Source organism: Pseudophryne corroboree, unplaced genomic scaffold (assembly GCF_028390025.1).
Source record: "Pseudophryne corroboree isolate aPseCor3 unplaced genomic scaffold, aPseCor3.hap2 scaffold_1624, whole genome shotgun sequence".
NCBI lineage: Eukaryota > Metazoa > Chordata > Amphibia > Anura > Myobatrachidae > Pseudophryne > Pseudophryne corroboree.
The window spans coordinates 48,584-66,255 of NW_026968259.1; the positions used below are offsets into that span (position 1 = coordinate 48,584).

Sequence of the window (17,672 nt, forward strand, 5' to 3'; positions counted from 1 at the left end):
CAGAGAAGGCCAGGTACCCTACACCATAACAGGGGGTTTGAAATTTTGACTTGTCTACTTAAAGATCACCAAAATCTGATAACAAGGTCAATTAGGTCCCTGGGTGGGATTGAACCACCAACCTTTTGGTTAATAGCCGTACATACTAACTGATTGCGCCACAGAGACACTTTGCAAAAGTCCATACTGACAAAGGCTAATAAGCATTCATCTAAAACGTTTCCTAGAAAAACTTTAAAAAGTCAATAATCTGGAGAGTTTTTGTAAGATGTTTCTTCCATCAACCAACGAAGAAACACATTGGTACTTTCCCATGATGAGTGAGTGCTTCAGGATCTCTTGAACTTACATGTGCAGCAGAGTACTGCAATGGAAGCATGCTGGGCCCATAACCCAGAGGTAGGCAGATTGAAACTATCCTCTGCTATATGCATTTTTTTTTGTTAATTAAAGTAATCCAAAACTGGGATTGATATTTTGTCTCTTTTATTTTTACTTAAAGTACAATAACTTTTACCATTTTAATTTGTTTTAATAGTATATTGACAGTATTGTTTTCTTTCAAAAATCCACTTCATTTTCTTTACCCTATTATTAAAATGGTAATTGACAAAAACAAACTACATTGTCACCAGAAGAGCAATACAAAATGTACAAGTGATATATTAAAATCACATTTCCAGCTTGAATTTCAATGATGCATTGGGGCAACGATTTTGTGAGAAACATCTTCACCCTTAAATAAAGATTTTCTTAATTCCTTACCTGTGTGCTAATTAGATATCACCTTGTTTTCATATTAAACAGACTTCCACATGAGAAAGCAGCAAGGATGCAGTGGCGTTAATGTTTCCTGGTGTCAACTTGTATTATTTTAGTAGACATTGAAATGAGGATGCATCTTGCTGCCTTTCCAATGAAGCAAGTTTAATTTAGTAATAGGTGAAAAACCATCCTTACAAAGGTGTTAATCAGAGACTTGGCTTTGTGGACACTTTTCAGAGAACAAATTTGTTAGCATAAAAATAAAGCCAGAAAATGAAGAGCTGTTTAATCACTCAATTGGATTTTTCTGCCAGCATATTTTTTTTCTCTGCAACCCACTGCTAAATTGTGCTTCCTAGCTGTTTTTATAAAATCACTGAATCAAATCTAACTCTGATTACATCAGAGAAGGCCAGGTACCCTACACCATAACAGGGGGTTTGAAATTTTGACTTGTCTACTTAAAGATCACCAAAATCTGATAACAAGGTCAATTAGGTCCCTGGGTGGGATTGAACCACCAACCTTTTGGTTAATAGCCGTACACACTAACTGATTGTGCCACAGAGACACTTTGCAAAAGCACATACTGACAAAGGCTAATAAGCATTCATCTAAAACGTTTCCTAGAAAAACTTTCAAAAGTTAATAATCTGGAGAGTTTTTGTAAGATGTTTCTTCCATCAACCAACGAAGAAACACATTGGTACTTTCCCATGATGAGTGAGTGCTTCAGGATCTCTTGCACTTACATGTGCAGCAGAGTACTGCAATGGAAGCATGCTGGGCCCATAACCCAGAGGTAGGCAGATTGAAACTATCCTCTGCTATATGCATTTTTTTTTTGTTAATTAAAGTAATCCAAAACTGGGATTGATATTTTGTCTCTTTTATTTTTACTTAAAGTACAATAACTTTTACCATTTTAATTTGTTTTAATAGTATATTGACAGTATTGTTTTTTTTCAAAAATCCACTTCATTTTCTTTACCCTATTATTAAAATGGTAATTGACAAAAACAAACTACATTGTCACCAGAAGAGCAATACAAAATGTACAAGTGATATATTAAAATCATCTTTCCAGCTTGAATTTCAATGTTGCATTGGGTCAACAATTTTGTGAGAAACATCTTCACCCTTAAATAAAGATTTTCTTAATTCCTTACCTGTGTGCTAATTAGATATCACCTTGTTTTCACATTAAACAGACTTCCACATGAGAAAGCAGCAAGGATGCAGTGGCGTTAATGTTTCCTGGTGTCAACCTGTATTATTTCAGTAGACATTGAAATGAGGATACATCTTGCTGCCTTTCCAATGAAGCAAGTTTAATTTAGTAATAGGTGAAAAACCATCCCTACAAAGGTGTTAATCAGAGACTTGGCTTTGTGGACACTTTTCAGAGAACAAATTTGTTAGCATAAAAATAAAGCCAGAAAATGAAGAGCTGTTTAATCACGCAATTTGATTTTTTTGCCAGCATATTTCTTTTTCTCTGCAACCCACTGCTAAATTGTGCTTCCTAGATGTTTTTATAAAATCACTGAATCAAATCTAACTCTGATTACATCAGAGAAGGCCAGGTACCCTACACCATAACAGGGGGTATGAAATTTGACTTGTCTACTTAAAGATCACCAAAATCTGATAACAAGGTCAATTACGTCCCTGGGTGGGATTGAACCACCAACCTTTTGGTTAATAGCCGTACACACTAACTGATTGCGCCACAGAGACACTTTGCAAAAGCACATACTGACAAATGCTAATAAGCATTCATCTAAAACGTTTCCTAGAAAAACTTAAAAAAGTCAATAATCTGGAGAGTTTTTGTAAGATGTTTCTTCTATCAACCAACGAAGAAACACATTGGTACTTTCCCATGATGAGTGAGTGCTTCAGGATCTCTTGCACTTACATGTGCAGCAGAGTACAGCAATGGAAGCATGCTGGGCCCATAACCCAGAGGTAGGCAGATTGAAACTATCCTCTGCTATATGCATTTTTTTGTTTGTTAATTAAAGTAATCCAAAACTGGGATTGATATTTTGGCTCTTTTATTTTTACTTAAAGTACAATAACTTTTACCATTTTAATTTGTTTTAATAGTATATTGACAGTATTGTTTTCTTTCAAAAATCCACTTCATTTTCTTTACCCTATTATTAAAATGGTAATTGACAAAAACAAACTACATTGTCACCAGAAGAGCAATACAAAATGTACAAGTGATATATTAAAATCATCTTTCCAGCTTGAATTTCAATGATGCATTGGGGCAACGATTTTGTGAGAAACATCTTCACCCTTAAATAAAGATTTTCTTAATTCCTTACCTGTGTGCTAATTAGATATCACCTTGTTTTCACATTAAACAGACTTCCACAAGAGAAAGCAGCAAGGATGCAGTGGCGTTAATGTTTCCTGGTGTCAACCTGTATTAATTCAGTAGACATTGAAATGAGGATGCATCTTGCTGCCTTTCCAATGAAGCAAGTTTAATTTAGTAATAGGTGAAAAACCATCCTTACAAAGGTGTTAATCAGAGACTTGGCTTTGTGGACACTTTTCAGAGAACAAATTTGTTAGCATAAAAATAAAGCCAGAAAATAAAGAGCTGTTTAATCACTCAATTGGATTTTTCTGCCAGCATATTTTTTTTCTCTGCAACCCACTGCTAAATTGTGCTTCCTAGCTGTTTTTATAAAATCACTGAATCAAATCTAACTCTGATTACATCAGAGAAGGCCAGGTACCCTACACCATAACAGGGGGTTTGAAATTTTGACTTGTCTACTTAAAGATCACAAAAATCTGATAACAAGGTCAATTAGGTCCCTGGGTGGGATTGAACCACCAACCTTATGGTTAATAGCCGTACATACTAACTGATTGCGCCACAGAGACACTTTGCAAAAGTCCATACTGACAAAGGCTAATAAGCATTCATCTAAAACGTTTCCTAGAAAAACTTTCAAAAGTCAATAATCTGGAGAGTTTTTGTAAGATGTTTCTTCCATCAACCAACGAAGAAACACATTGGTACTTTCCCATGATGAGTGAGTGCTTCAGGATCTCTTGAACTTACATGTGCAGCAGAGTACTGCAATGGAAGCATGCTGGGCCCATAACCCAGAGGTAGGCAGATTGAAACTATCCTCTGCTATATGCATTTTTTTTTTTGTTAATTAAAGTAATCCAAAACTGGGATTGATATTTTGTCTCTTTTATTTTTACTTAAAGTACAATAACTTTTACCATTTTAATTTGTTTTAATAGTATATTGACAGTATTGCTTTCTTTCAAAAATCCACTTCATTTTCTTTACCCTATTATTAAAATGGTAATTGACAAAAACAAACTACATTGTCACCAGAAGAGCAATACAAAATGTACAAGTGATATATTAAAATCATCTTTCCAGCTTGAATTTCAATGTTGCATTGGGTCAACAATTTTGTGAGAAACATCTTCACCCTTAAATAAAGATTTTCTTAATTCCTTACCTGTGTGCTAATTAGATATCACCTTGTTTTCACATTAAACAGACTTCCACATGAGAAAGCAGCAAGGATGCAGTGGCGTTAATGTTTCCTGGTGTCAACTTGTATTATTTCAGTAGACATTGAAATGAGGATGCATCTTGCTGCCTTTCCAATGAAGCAAGTTTAATTTAGTAATAGGTGAAAAACCATCCTTACAAAGGTGTTAATCAGAGACTTGGCTTTGTGGACACTTTTCAGAGAACAAATTTGTTAGCATAAAAATAAAGCCAGAAAATGAAGAGCTGTTTAATCACTCGATTGGATTTTTCTGCCAGCATATTTTTTTTCTCTGCAACCCACTGCTAAATTGTGCTTCCTAGCTGTTTTTTATAAAATCACTGAATCAAATCTAACTCTGATTACATCAGAGAAGGCCATGTACCCTACACCATAAGAGGAGGTTTGAAATTTTGACTTGTCTACTTAAATATCACCAAAATCTGATCACAAGGTTAACTACGTCCCTGGGTGGGATTGAACCACCAACCTTTTGGTTAATAGCCAAACACACTAACTGATTGCGCCACAGAGACACTTTGCAAAAGTCCATACTGACAAAGGCTAATAAGCATTCATCTAAAACGTTTCCTAGAAAAACTTTAAAAAGTCAATAATCTGGAGAGTTTTTGTAAAATGTTTCTTCCATCAACCAACGAAGAAACACATTGGTACTTTCCCATGATAAGTGAGTGCTTCAGGATCTCTTGCACTTACATGTGCAGCAGAGTACTGCAATGGAAGCATGCTGGGCCCATAACCCAGAGGTAGGCAGATTGAAACTATCCTCTGCTATATGCATTTTTTTGTTTGTTAATTAAAGTAATCCAAAACTGGGATTGATATTTTGGCTCTTTTATTTTTACTTAAAGTACAATAACTTTTACCATTTTAATTTGTTTTAATAGTATATTGACAGTATAGTTTTCTTTCAAAAATCCACTTAATTTTCTTTACCCTGTTATTAAAATGGTAATTGACAAAAAAACTACATTGTCACCAGAAGAGCAATACAAAATGTACAAGTGATATATTAAAATCATCTTTCCAGCTTGAATTTCAATGATGCATTGGGGCAACAATTTTGTGAGAAACATCTTCACCCTTAAATAAAGATTTTCGTAATTCCTTACCTGTGTGCTAATTAGATATCACCTTGTTTTCACATTAAACAGACTTCCACATGAGAAAGCAGCAAGGATGCAGTGGCTTTAATGTTTCCTGGTGTCAACCTGTATTATTTCAGTAGACATTGAAATGAGGATGCATCTTGCTGCCTTTCCAATGAAGCAAGTTTAATTTAGTAATAGTTGAAAAACCATCCTTACAAAGGTGTTAATCAGAGACTTGGCTTTGTGGACACTTTTCAGAGAACAAATTTGTTAGCATAAAAATAAATTCCAGAAAATGAAGAGCTGTTTAATCACTCAATTGGATTTTTCTGCCAGCATATTTTTTTTCTCTGCAACCCACTGCTAAATTGTGCTTCCTAGCTGTTTTTTTATAAAATCACTGAATCAAATCTAACTCTGATTACATCAGAGAAGGCCAGGTACCCTACACAATAAGAGGGGGTTTGAAATTTTGACTTGTCTACTTAAATATCACCAAAATCTGATCACAAGGTCAATTACGTCCCTGGGTGGGATTGAACCACCAACCTTTTGGTTAATAGCCAAACACACTAACCGATTGCGCCACCGAGACACTTTGCAAAAAGTACATACTGACAAAGGCTAATAAGCATACATCTAGAACGTTTCCTAGAAAAATATTAAAAAATCAATAATCTGGAGAGTTTTTGTAAGATGTTTCTTCCATCAACCAATGAATAAACACATTGGTACTTTCCCATGATGAGTGAGTGCTTCAGGATCTCTTGCACTTACATGTGCAGCAGAGTACTGCAATGGAAGCATGCTGGACCCATAACCCAGAGGTAGGCAGATTGAAACTATCCTTTGCTATATGCATTTTTTTTTGTTAATTTAAGTAATCAAAACTGGGATTGATATTTTTGCTCTTTTATTTTTACTTAAAGTACAATAACTTTTACCATTTTAATTTGTTTTAATAGTATATTGACAGTATAGTTTTCATTCAAAAATCCACTTAATTTTCTTTACCCTATTATTAAAATGGTAATTGACAAAAAAAACTACATTGTCACCAGAAGAGCAATACAAAATGTACAAGTGATATATTAAAATCATCTTTCCAGCTTGAATTTCAATGATGCATTGGGGCAACAATTTTGTGAGAAACATCTTCACCCTTAAATAAAGATTTTCGTAATTTCTTACCTGTGTGCTAATTAGATATCACCTTGTTTTCACATTAAACAGACTTCCACATGAGAAAGCAGCAAGGATGCAGTGGCTTTAATGTTTCCTGGTGTCAACCTGTATTATTTCAGTAGACATTGAAATGAGGATGCATCTTGCTGCCTTTCCAATGAAGCAAGTTTAATTTAGTAATAGGTGAAAAACCATCCTTACAAAGGTGTTAATCAGAGACTTGGCTTTGTGGACACTTTTCAGAGAACAAATTTGTTAGCATAAAAATAAATTCCAGAAAATGAAGAGCTGTTTAATCACTCAATTGGATTTTTCTGCCAGCATATTTTTTTTCTCTGCAACCCACTGCTAAATTGTGCTTCCTAGCTGTTTTTTTTATAAAATCACTGAATCAAATCTAACTCTGATTACATCAGAGAAGGCCAGGTACCCTACACAATAAGAGGGGGTTTGAAATTTTGACTTGTCTACTTAAATATCACCAAAATCTGATCACAAGGTCAATTACGTCCCTGGGTGGGATTGAACCACCAACCTTTTGGTTAATAGCCAAACACACTAACCGATTGCGCCACCGAGACACTTTGCAAACAGTACATACTGACAAAGGCTAATAAGCATACATCTAGAACGTTTCCTAGAAAAATATTAAAAAATCAATAATCTGGAGAGTTTTTGTAAGATGTTTCTTCCATCAACCAATGAATAAACACATTGGTACTTTCCCATGATGAGTGAGTGCTTCAGGATCTCTTGCACTTACATGTGCAGCAGAGTACTGCAATGGAAGCATGCTGGACCCATAACCCAGAGGTAGGCAGATTGAAACTATCCTTTGCTATATGCATTTTTTTTTGTTAATTTAAGTAATCAAAACTGGGATTGATATTTTTGCTCTTTTATTTTTACTTAAAGTACAATAACTTTTACCATTTTAATTTGTTTTAATAGTATATTGACAGTATAGTTTTCTTTCAAAAATCCACTTAATTTTCTTTACCCTATTATTAAAATGGTAATTGACAAAAAAAACTACATTGTCACCAGAAGAGCAATACAAAATGTACAAGTGATATATTAAAATCATCTTTCCAGCTTGAATTTCAATGATGCATTGGGGCAACAATTTTGTGAGAAACATCTTCACCCTTAAATAAAGATTTTCGTAATTTCTTACCTGTGTGCTAATTAGATATCACCTTGTTTTCACATTAAACAGACTTCCACATGAGAAAGCAGCAAGGATGCAGTGGCGTTAATGTTTCCTGGTGTCAACCTGTATTATTTCAGTAGACATTGAAATGAGGATGCATCTTGCTGCCTTTCCAATGAAGCAAGTTTAATTTAGTAATAGGTGAAAAACCATCCCTACAAAGGTGTTAATCAGAGACTTGGCTTTGTGGACACTTTTCAGAGAACAAATTTGTTAGCATAAAAATAAAGCCAGAAAATGAAGAGCTGTTTAATCACGCAATTTGATTTTTTTGCCAGCATATTTCTTTTTCTCTGCAACCCACTGCTAAATTGTGCTTCCTAGATGTTTTTATAAAATCACTGAATCAAATCTAACTCTTATTACATCAGAGAAGGCCAGGTACCCTACACCATAACAGGGGGATATGAAATTTGACTTGTCTACTTAAAGATCACCAAAATCTGATAACAAGGTCAATTAGGTCCCTGGGTGGGATTGAACCACCAACCTTTTGGTTAATAGCTGTACATACTAACTGATTGCGCCACAGAGACACTTTGCGAAAGTCCATACTGACAAAGGCTAATAAGCATTCATCTAAAACGTTTCCTAGAAAAACTTTAAAAAGTCAATAATCTGGAGAGTTTTTGTAAGATGTTTCTTCCATCAACCAACGAAGAAACACATTGGTACTTTCCCATGATGAGTGAGTGCTTCAGGATCTCTTGAACTTACATGTGCAGCAGAGTACTGCAATGGAAGCATGCTGGGCCCATAACCCAGAGGTAGGCAGATTGAAACTATCCTCTGCTATATGCATTTTTTTTTTTGTTAATTAAAGTAATCCAAAACTGGGATTGATATTTTGTCTCTTTTATTTTTACTTAAAGTACAATAACTTTTACCATTTTAATTTGTTTTAATAGTATATTGACAGTATTGTTTTCTTTCAAAAATCCACTTCATTTTCTTTACCCTATTATTAAAATGGTAATTGACAAAAACAAACTACATTGTCACCAGAAGAGCAATACAAAATGTACAAGTGATATATTAAAATCATCTTTCCAGCTTGAATTTCAATGTTGCATTGGGTCAACAATTTTGTGAGAAACATCTTCACCCTTAAATAAAGATTTTCTTAATTCCTTACCTGTGTGCTAATTAGATATCACCTTGTTTTCACATTAAACAGACTTCCACATGAGAAAGCAGCAAGGATGCAGTGGCGTTAATGTTTCCTGGTGTCAACTTGTATTATTTCAGTAGACATTGAAATGAGGATGCATCTTGCTGCCTTTCCAATGAAGCAAGTTTAATTTAGTAATAGGTGAAAAACCATCCTTACAAAGGTGTTAATCAGAGACTTGGCTTTGTGGACACTTTTCAGAGAACAAATTTGTTAGCATAAAAATAAAGCCAGAAAATGAAGAGCTGTTTAATCACTCGATTGGATTTTTCTGCCAGCATATTTTTTTTCTCTGCAACCCACTGCTAAATTGTGCTTCCTAGCTGTTTTTTATAAAATCACTGAATCAAATCTAACTCTGATTACATCAGAGAAGGCCATGTACCCTACACCATAAGATGAGGTTTGAAATTTTGACTTGTCTACTTAAATATCACCAAAATCTGATCACAAGGTTAATTATGTCCCTGGGTGGGATTGAACCACCAACCTTTTGGTTAATAGCCAAACACACTAACCGATTGCACCACAGAGACACTTTGCAAAAGTCCATACTGACAAAGGCTAATAAGCATTCATCTAAAACGTTTCCTAGAAAAACTTTAAAAAGTCAATAATCTGGAGAGTTTTTGTAAGATGTTTCTTCCATCAACCAACGAAGAAACACATTGGTACTTTCCCATGATGAGTGAGTGCTTCAGGATCTCTTGCACTTACATGTGCAGCAGAGTACTGCAATGGAAGTATGCTGGGCCCATAACCCAGAGGTAGGCAGATTGAAACTATCCTCTGCTATATGCATTTTTTTGTTTGTTAATTAAAGTAATCCAAAACTGGGATTGATATTTTGGCTCTTTTATTTTTACTTAAAGTACAATAACTTTTACCATTTTAATTTGTTTTAATAGTATATTGACAGTATAGTTTTCTATCAAAAATCCACTTAATTTTCTTTACCCTGTTATTAAAATGGTAATTGACAAAAAAACTACATTGTCACCAGAAGAGCAATACAAAATGTACAAGTGATATATTAAAATCATCTTTCCAGCTTGAATTTCAATGATGCATTGGGGCAACAATTTTGTGAGAAACATCTTCACCCTTAAATAAAGATTTTCGTAATTCCTTACCTGTGTGCTAATTAGATACCACCTTGTTTTCACATTAAACAGACTTCCACATGAGAAAGCAGCAAGGATGCAGTGGCGTTAATGTTTCCTGGTGTCAACCTGTATTATTTCAGTAGACATTGAAATGAGGATACATCTTGCTGCCTTTCCAATGAAGCAAGTTTAATTTAGTAATAGGTGAAAAACCATCCCTACAAAGGTGTTAATCAGAGACTTGGCTTTGTGGACACTTTTCAGAGAACAAATTTGTTAGCATAAAAATAAAGCCAGAAAATAAAGAGCTGTTTAATCACTCAATTGGATTTTTCTGCCAGCATATTTTTTTTCTCTGCAACCCACTGCTAAATTGTGCTTCCTAGCTGTTTTTATAAAATCACTGAATCAAATCTAACTCTGATTACATCAGAGAAGGCCAGGTACCCTACACCATAACAGGGGGTTTGAAATTTTGACTTGTCTACTTAAAGATCACCAAAATCTGATAACAAGGTCAATTAGGTCCCTGGGTGGGATTGAACCACCAACCTTTTGGTTAATAGCCGTACATACTAACTGATTGCGCCACAGAGACACTTTGCAAAAGTCCATACTGACAAAGGCTAATAAGCATTCATCTAAAACGTTTCCTAGAAAAACTTTAAAAAGTCAATAATCTGGAGAGTTTTTGTAAGATGTTTCTTCCATCAACCAACGAAGAAACACATTGGTACTTTCCCATGATGAGTGAGTGCTTCAGGATCTCTTGAACTTACATGTGCAGCAGAGTACTGCAATGGAAGCATGCTGGGCCCATAACCCAGAGGTAGGCAGATTGAAACTATCCTCTGCTATATGCATTTTTTTTTTGTTAATTAAAGTAATCCAAAACTGGGATTGATATTTTGTCTCTTTTATTTTTACTTAAAGTACAATAACTTTTACCATTTTAATTTGTTTTAATAGTATATTGACAGTATTGTTTTCTTTCAAAAATCCACTTCATTTTCTTTACCCTATTATTAAAATGGTAATTGACAAAAACAAACTACATTGTCACCAGAAGAGCAATACAAAATGTACAAGTGATATATTAAAATCATCTTTCCAGCTTGAATTTCAATGTTGCATTGGGTCAACAATTTTGTGAGAAACATCTTCACCCTTAAATAAAGATTTTCTTAATTCCTTACCTGTGTGCTAATTAGATATCACCTTGTTTTCACATTAAACAGACTTCCACATGAGAAAGCAGCAAGGATGCAGTGGCGTTAATGTTTCCTGGTGTCAACTTGAATTATTTCAGTAGACATTGAAATGAGGATGCATCTTGCTGCCTTTCCAATGAAGCAAGTTTAATTTAGTAATAGGTGAAAAACCATCCTTACAAAGGTGTTAATCAGAGACTTGGCTTTGTGGACACTTTTCAGAGAACAAATTTGTTAGCATAAAAATAAAGCCAGAAAATGAAGAGCTGTTTAATCACTCGATTGGATTTTTCTGCCAGCATATTTTTTTTCTCTGCAACCCACTGCTAAATTGTGCTTCCTAGCTGTTTTTTATAAAATCACTGAATCAAATCTAACTCTGATTACATCAGAGAAGGCCAGGTACCCTACACAATAAGAGGGGGTTTGAAATTTTGACTTGTCTACTTAAATATCACCAAAATCTGATCACAAGGTCAATTACGTCCCTGGGTGGGATTGAACCACCAACCTTTTGGTTTATAGCCGAACACACTAACCGATTGCGCCACCGAGACACTTTGTAAACAGTACATACTGACAAAGGCTAATAAGCATACATCTAGAACGTTTCCTAGAAAAATATTAAAAAATCAATAATCTGGAGAGTTTTTGTAAGATGTTTCTTCCATCAACCAATGAATAAACACATTGGTACTTTCCCATGATGAGTGAGTGCTTCAGGATCTCTTGCACTTACATGTGCAGCAGAGTACTGCAATGGAAGCATGCTGGACCCATAACCCAGAGGTAGGCAGATTGAAACTATCCTTTGCTATATGCATTTTTTTTGTTAATTTAAGTAATCAAAACTGGGATTGATATTTTTGCTCTTTTATTTTTACTTAAAGTACAATAACTTTTACCATTTTAATTTGTTTTAATAGTATATTGACAGTATAGTTTTCTTTCAAAAATCCACTTAATTTTCTTTACCCTATTATTAAAATGGTAATTGACAAAAAAAACTACATTGTCACCAGAAGAGCAATACAAAATGTACAAGTGATATATTAAAATCATCTTTCCAGCTTGAATTTCAATGATGCATTGGGGCAACGATTTTGTGAGAAACATCTTCACCCTTAAATAAAGATTTTCTTAATTCCTTACCTGTGTGCTAATTAGATATCACCTTGTTTTCATATTAAACAGACTTTTACATGAGAAAGCAGCAAGGATGCAGTGGCGTTAATGTTTCCTGGTGTCAACCTGTATTATTTCAGTAGACATTGAAATGAGGATGCATCTTGCTGCCTTTCCAATGAAGCAAGTTTAATTTAGTAATAGGTGAAAAACCATCCTTACAAAGGTGTTAATCAGAGACTTGGCTTTGTGGACACTTTTCAGAGAACAAATTTGTTAGCATAAAAATAAAGCAAGAAAATAAAGAGCTGTTTAATCACTCAATTGGATTTTTCTGCCAGCATATTTTTTTTCTCTGCAACCCACTGCTAAATTGTGCTTCCTAGCTGTTTTTATAAAATCACTGAATCAAATCTAACTCTGATTACATCAGAGAAGGCCAAGTACCCTACACCATAACAGGGGGTTTGAAATTTTGACTTGTCTACTTAAAGATCACCAAAATCTGATAACAAGGTCAATTAGGTCCCTGGGTGGGATTAAACCACCAACCTTTTGGTTAAAAGCCATACATACTAACTGATTGCGCCACAGAGACACTTTGCAAATTTCCATACTGACAAAGGCTAATAAGCATTCATCTAAAACGTTTCCTAGAAAAACTTTAAAATGTCAATAATCTGGAGAGTTTTTGTAAGATGTTTCTTCCATCAACCAACGAAGAAACACATTGGTACTTTCCCATGATGAGTGAGTGCTTCAGGATCTCTTGCACTTACATGTGCAGCAGAGTACTGCAATGGAAGCATGCTGGGCCCATAACCCAGAGGTAGGCAGATTGAAACTATCCTCTGCTATATGCATTTTTTTTTGTTAATTAAAGTAATCCAAAACTGGGATTGATATTTTGTCTCTTTTATTTTTACTTAAAGTACAATAACTTTTACCATTTTAATTTGTTTTAATAGTATATTGACAGTATTGTTTTCTTTCAAAAATCCACTTCATTTTCTTTACCCTATTATTAAAATGGTAATTGACAAAAACAAACTACATTGTCACCAGAAGAGCAATACAAAATGTACAAGTGATATATTAAAATCATCTTTCCAGCTTGAATTTCAATGATGCATTGGGTCAACAATTTTGTGAGAAACATCTTCACCCTTAAATAAAGATTTTCTTAATTCCTTACCTGTGTGCTAATTAGATATCACCTTGTTTTCACATTAAACAGACTTCCACATGAGAAAGCAGCAAGGATGCAGTGGCGTTAATGTTTCCTGGTGTCAACTTGTATTATTTCAGTAGACATTGAAATGAGGATGCATCTTGCTGCCTTTCCAATGAAGCAAGTTTAATTTAGTAATAGGTGAAAAACCATCCTTACAAAGGTGTTAATCAGAGACTTGGCTTTGTGGACACTTTTCAGAGAACAAATTTGTTAGCATAAAAATAAAGCCAGAAAATGAAGAGCTGTTTAATTACTCGATTGGATTTTTCTGCCAGCATATTTTTTTTTCTCTGCAACCCACTGCTAAATTGTGCTTCCTAGCTGTTTTTTATAAAATCACTGAATCAAATCTAACTCTGATTACATCAGAGAAGGCCATGTACCCTACACCATAAGAGGAGGTTTGAAATTTTGACTTGTCTACTTAAATATCACCAAAATCTGATCACAAGGTTAATTACGTCCCTGGGTGGGATTGAACCACCAACCTTTTGGTTAACAGCCAAACACACTAACCGATTGCGCCACAGAGACACTTTGCAAAAAGTACATACTGACAAAGGCTAATAAGCATACATCTAGAACGTTTCCTAGAAAAACATTAAAAAATCAATAATCTGGAGAGTTTTTGTAAGATGTTTCTTCCATCAACCAACGAATAAACACATTGGTACTTTCCCATGATGAGTGAGTGCTTCAGGATCTCTTGCACTTACATGGGCAGCAGAGTACTGCAATGGAAGCATGCTGGACCCATAACCCAGAGGTAGGCAGATTGAAACTATCCTTTGCTATATGCATTTTTTTTGTTAATTTAAGTAATCAAAACTGGGATTGATATTTTTGCTCTTTTATTTTTACTTAAAGTACAATAACTTTTACCATTTTAATTTGTTTTAATAGTATATTGACAGTATAGTTTTCTTTCAAAAATCCACTTAATTTTCTTTACCCTGTTATTAAAATGGTAATTGACAAAAAAACTACATTGTCACCAGAAGAGCAATACAAAATGTACAAGTGATATATTAAAATCATCTTTCCAGCTTGAATTTCAATGATGCATTGGGGCAACAATTTTGTGAGAAACATCTTCACCCTTAAATAAAGATTTTCGTAATTCCTTACCTGTGTGCTAATTAGATATCACCTTGTTTTCACATTAAACAGACTTCCATGTGAGAAAGCAGCAAAGATGCAGTGGCGTTAATGTTTCCTGGTGTCAACCTGTATTATTTCAGTAGACATTGAAATGAGGATGCATCTTGCTGCCTTTCCAATGAAGCAAGTTTAATTTAGTAATAGGTGAAAAACCATCCTTACAAAGGTGTTAATCAGAGACTTGGCTTTGTGGACACTTTTCAGAGAACAAATTTGTTAGCATAAAAATAAATTCCAGAAAATGAAGAGCTGTTTAATCACTCAATTGGATTTTTCTGCCAGCATATTTTTTTTCTCTGCAACCCACTGCTAAATTGTGCTTCCTAGCTGTTTTTTATAAAATCACTGAATCAAATCTAACTCTGATTACATCAGAGAAGGCCAGGTACCCTACACAATAAGAGGGGGTTTGAAATTTTGACTTGTCTACTTAAATATCACCAAAATCTGATCACAAGGTCAATTACGTCCCTGGGTGGGATTGAACCACCGACCTTTTGGTTAATAGCCGAACACACTAACCGATTGCGCCACCAAGACACTTTGCAAACAGTACATACTAACAAAGGCTAATAAGCATACATCTAGAACGTTTCCTAGAAAAATATTAAAAAATCAATAATCTGGAGAGTTTTTGTAAGATGTTTCTTCCATCAACCAATGAATAAACACATTGGTACTTTCCCATGATGAGGGAGTGCTTCAGGATCTCTTGCACTTACATGTGCAGCAGAGTACTGCAATGGAAGCATGCTGGACCCATAACCCAGAGGTAGGCAGATTGAAACTATCCTTTGCTATATGCATTTTTTTTTGTTAATTTAAGTAATTAAAACTGGGATTGATATTTTTGCTCTTTTATTTTTACTTAAAGTACAATAACTTTTACCATTTTAATTTGTTTTAATAGTATATTGACAGTATAGTTTTCTTTCAAAAATCCACTTAATTTTCTTTACCCTATTATTAAAATGGTAATTGACAAAAAAAACTACATTGTCACCAGAAGAGCAATACAAAATGTACAAGTGATATATTAAAATCATCTTTCCAGCTTGAATTTCAATGATGCATTGGGGCAACAATTTTGTGAGAAACATATTCACCCTTAAATAAAGATTTTCGTAATTTCTTACCTGTGTGCTAATTAGATATCACCTTGTTTTCACATTAAACAGACTTCCACATGAGAAAGCAGCAAGGATGCAGTGGCGTTAATGTTTCCTGGTGTCAACCTGTATTATTTCAGTAGACATTGAAATGAGGATGCATCTTGCTGCCTTTCCAATGAAGCAAGTTTAATTTAGTAATAGGTGAAAAACCATCCCTACAAAGGTGTTAATCAGAGACTTGGCTTTGTGGACACTTTTCAGAGAACAAATTTGTTAGCATAAAAATAAAGCCAGAAAATGAAGAGCTGTTTAATCACGCAATTTGATTTTTTTGCCAGCATATTTCTTTTTCTCTGCAACCCACTGCTAAATTGTGCTTCCTAGATGTTTTTATAAAATCACTGAATCAAATCTAACTCTGATTACATCAGAGAAGGCCAGGTACCCTACACCATAACAGGGGGTATGAAATTTGACTTGTCTACTTAAAGATCACCAAAATCTGATAACAAGGTCAATTAGGTCCCTGGGTGGGATTGAACCACCAACCTTTTGGTTAATAGCCGTACATACTAACTGATTGCGCCACAGAGACACTTTGCAAAAGTTCATACTGACAAAGGCTAATAAGCATTCATCTAAAACGTTTCCTAGAAAAACTTTAAAAAGTCAATAATCTGGAGAGTTTTTGTAAGATGTTTCTTCCATCAACCAACGAAGAAACACATTGGTACTTTCCCATGATGAGTGAGTGCTTCAGGATCTCTTGCACTTACATGTGCAGCAGAGTAATGCAATGGAAGCATGCTGGGCCCATAACCCAGAGGTAGGCAGATTGAAACTATCCTCTGCTATATGCATTTTTTTTTGTTAATTAAAGTAATCCAAAACTGGGATTGATATTTTGGCTCTTTTATTTTTACTTAAAATACAATAACTTTTACCATTTTAATTTGTTTTAATAGTATATTGACAGTATTGTTTTCTTTCAAAAATCCACTTCATTTTCTTTACCCTATTATTAAAATGGTAATTGACAAAAACAAACTACATTGTCACCAGAAGAGCAATACAAAATGTACAAGTGATATATTAAAATCATCTTTCCAGCTTGAATTTCAATGATGCATTGGGGCAACGATTTTGTGAGAAACATCTTCACCCTTAAATAAAGATTTTCTTAATTCCTTACCTGTGTGCTAATTAGATATCACCTTGTTTTCATATTAAACAGACTTTTACATGAGAAAGCAGCAAGGATGCAGTGGCGTTAATGTTTCCTGGTGTCAACCTGTATTATTTCAGTAGACATTGAAATGAGGATGCATCTTGCTGCCTTTCCAATGAAGCAAGTTTAATTTAGTAATAGGTGAAAAACCATCCTTACAAAGGTGTTAATCAGAGACTTGGCTTTGTGGACACTTTTCAGAGAACAAATTTGTTAGCATAAAAATAAAGCCAGAAAATAAAGAGCTGTTTAATCACTCAATTGGATTTTTCTGCCAGCATATTTTTTTTCTCTGCAACCCACTGCTAAATTGTGCTTCCTAGCTGTTTTTATAAAATCACTGAATCAAATCTAACTCTGATTACATCAGAGAAGGCCAAGTACCCTACACCTTAACAGGGGGTTTGAAATTTTGACTTGTCTACTTAAAGATCACCAAAATCTGATAACAAGGTCAATTAGGTCCCTAGGTGGGATTAAACCACCAACCTTTTGGTTAAAAGC

The 17,672-nt window shown here is 34.5% G+C and overlaps 3 non-coding genes across 3 annotated transcripts; all 3 read right to left on the minus strand.

The window, feature by feature from the left end:
- Positions 1-9,453: 9,453 nt before the first annotated feature.
- On the minus strand, positions 9,454-9,527 carry TRNAN-AUU (transfer RNA asparagine (anticodon AUU)). The gene has a single exon. It is a non-coding gene; the product is annotated as a tRNA-Asn (tRNA).
- A 2,264-nt stretch (positions 9,528-11,791) lies between these two features.
- Positions 11,792-11,865, minus strand: TRNAY-AUA (transfer RNA tyrosine (anticodon AUA)). Its single transcript has one exon. It is a non-coding gene; the product is annotated as a tRNA-Tyr (tRNA).
- A 2,262-nt stretch (positions 11,866-14,127) lies between these two features.
- Positions 14,128-14,201, minus strand: TRNAN-GUU (transfer RNA asparagine (anticodon GUU)). Its single transcript has one exon. It is a non-coding gene; the product is annotated as a tRNA-Asn (tRNA).
- Between the last annotated feature and the right edge of the window lie 3,471 nt (positions 14,202-17,672).